The sequence below is a fragment of the Cyprinodon variegatus genome, unplaced genomic scaffold, assembly GCF_000732505.1.
Source record: "Cyprinodon variegatus isolate N-32 unplaced genomic scaffold, C_variegatus-1.0 Scaffold761, whole genome shotgun sequence".
Taxonomy (NCBI): domain Eukaryota; kingdom Metazoa; phylum Chordata; class Actinopteri; order Cyprinodontiformes; family Cyprinodontidae; genus Cyprinodon; species Cyprinodon variegatus.
Genome location: NW_015151214.1, coordinates 34,191 through 36,864, shown reverse-complemented (window position 1 = coordinate 36,864; position 2,674 = coordinate 34,191).

Sequence of the window (2,674 nt, the reverse complement as noted above, 5' to 3'; positions counted from 1 at the left end):
GTTATTAGCTTGGAGGTATTCCAGGTTAACTTTAGCTATTAGCTTGGAGGTATTCCAGGTTTACTTCAGTTATTAGCTTGGAGGTATTCCAGGTTAACTTTAGCTATTAGCTTGGAGGTATTCCAGGTTTACTTCAGTTATTAGCTTGGAGGTATTCCAGGTTAACTTTAGCTATTAGCTTCGAGGTATCCCATGCTAACTTTACCATTAGCTTGAGGCCATTCCAGGTTAATTTTAGCCATTAGCTTGAAGGTATTTCATGTTATTTTTAACCATAAGCTTGGAGGCATTCCTGGTTAACTTTTGCCAATAGGTTGGAGGTGTTGAAGGCTAACTTTAGCCATCAGCCTTGGAGGTATTCCATGTTAATTCCATGTTAATTAGGCCTATTTCAGGCCAAATTTAGCTGTTATAAGGGGATCAAGACGTCTTTTTGTGAGCCAAGATTAGGGTGGTTCCTGTCAGATTGGCTTGTGCTACTAAACTGATAAAGTAACGACTAATCATTAACATGTTAATGATTGACGCAACACTAACATCCCTCTGCGGCATCAAACAGCCAAGACCAACCCAAAACGGATAGTCCAATCACATTGCAGTATCATGATGTAAGGTGGGACATTTAGTTGTGACAAAAAAAAAAAGAGCTGCAAAACCCAAAGCCAAAACAAAAAAAAAGATGGCAGCAGAGGAGGACGCAGGTGCAGCAGCTGCTGTCACATCTGGTATTTCCGACTCCATGATTTCATCTCAATTGTCAGAAAATATTTTTTTTTGGGGGGGGGGATGGGGCCAACAAACCAGAACAAAAAGTGAGCACCTTATCACTGAAAAAAATGAATTATAATCTTAGATCAAACCAAAAGGTCATTTTGTTTTTGATTAGAGATTGGCATACTATGCAAAAGCACCTTATGTTAAATTATTCATCTTTTTTAGAGAAGATTTTACTGAAAATAAGTACAATAATCTGACAATGCAGTAAGACAATATATATAAGAAGAAAAGTTATTACTGCTACATGTAGAAAAACAGCTGAGTTTAAGTTTAATTTTAGTTTCTTTACGTCCCCTTACAATAATGTGTCCCAGAGAGGTCTTTTCATCTTTTCTTTTAATATTTCTGATGGCTTAAATCTGTTCTGATGCTCAGAGATTCTCTGATTCATCTGATATCAGAGATCTGATTGTTCCTTATGTTCCTAACAGAGCACTTCGCTCTCAATCTGCAGGTTTACTAGTGGTTCCTAGAATTTCTAAAAGTAGAAAGGGAGGCAGATCTTTTAGTTATCAGGCTCCTCTCCTGTGGAACCAACTACCAGTTTTAAGGCTGATTTATACTTCTATCTTTATTCATATTCCATTTTTCTCCAGTAACAAGGAAACATTCTTAAAAATACGTCAACTCAACTGAATGTAATTTGATAAAAGAAGAAATGATATAAGTTTGAGTTTTGCAATGGTTAACCATGGGTTAACACGCTTAACTACCAACATCAGACATATGGGACACAGTTCAAGAGAAAAAGATATTGTAGCTCGCTGCTTCTGAGACTCATTCAGTGCGGTATGTGGTTGTGTGAAAGAAAAACCAAGCAGCCTCTTGAGGAAAACATCAGAGACCTGAGCCAGATGTGACTCAACACCAGTAAATTACACCAACACCAGGACTGGGATTTTTTCCCCCCGTTTTTTTCCTGATCTGTGGCTCCTGCTACCATTGTGGGATGTAACATCAACATCCACCAACATGGTGACAAATAGCACCCAAACAAATCAGGGCTGCATAATAATGATCATAGAAACTCATAAAAACAAAAAATAGACAAAGTCAAGGACAAAAAATGTTTACATTTGCTTCCCTCCTTTATTATTGTCAAGTTTTCCCTTTGAAAGTTTGAAATTAATAAAAGGAAAATTGAAGTGTTTTTTATTTAACAGCTCCAATCTTTACCTCCTCCCAGCCTGTAGGTGGGGCACTTGGGTTTCCCCTCTCCTTCTGTACTGCTTGTTAACCAGCTGCCACACTAATGCTAATGCCAGCCAAACCAAGCATTTAACATAACAGTTCAGAAGAAAGGCGCTGACGCCTGGGCCGCTTCACTTCCTAAAATCGGCAGCAACTTTCTAAAACTTGACGGATGTTCACCCTCGTTGGAGAAACCATTCATTAGCTGCTAGCATCGGGCCTGAGCTCACACTCACCCGACTTTAAAATCGTAAGGAAACAGACGCTCCAACCGTTTCTCCTGAATTCTTCAGAATGTTGCACGACTTTGCACGACTGAATAAAGTGAATGTGATTGGTCGTTTATCAAGGGGGAGGGATTGTTTTGGTGAAAGGTTAGCAAACAAGTTTGATTATGGTCGGTTTCATGGAATCATCGTAGCTAACCAGTTAGCAACTTTCTAAAGCCTGTTTTGCTGTTACCGTAGATTGTTTCTGAAAGCCATTTTTCCGTATTAGCCAGAGTTCTAGGTAGAATGTTGGTTGCTAGGCAACCGTACCAAACATCATTTGACTGCGGGAAGAATTTACAATTCAACTAATAGGGAGATTGAGGTAAAATAAACCATATATTTTTTTGTTTTTATTTTTCATTTTATCAACATTCATCTGTCAAACTAATTTTTTTTGGTCATAGCATCTTGATTCATATGTCGCAGCTAATATA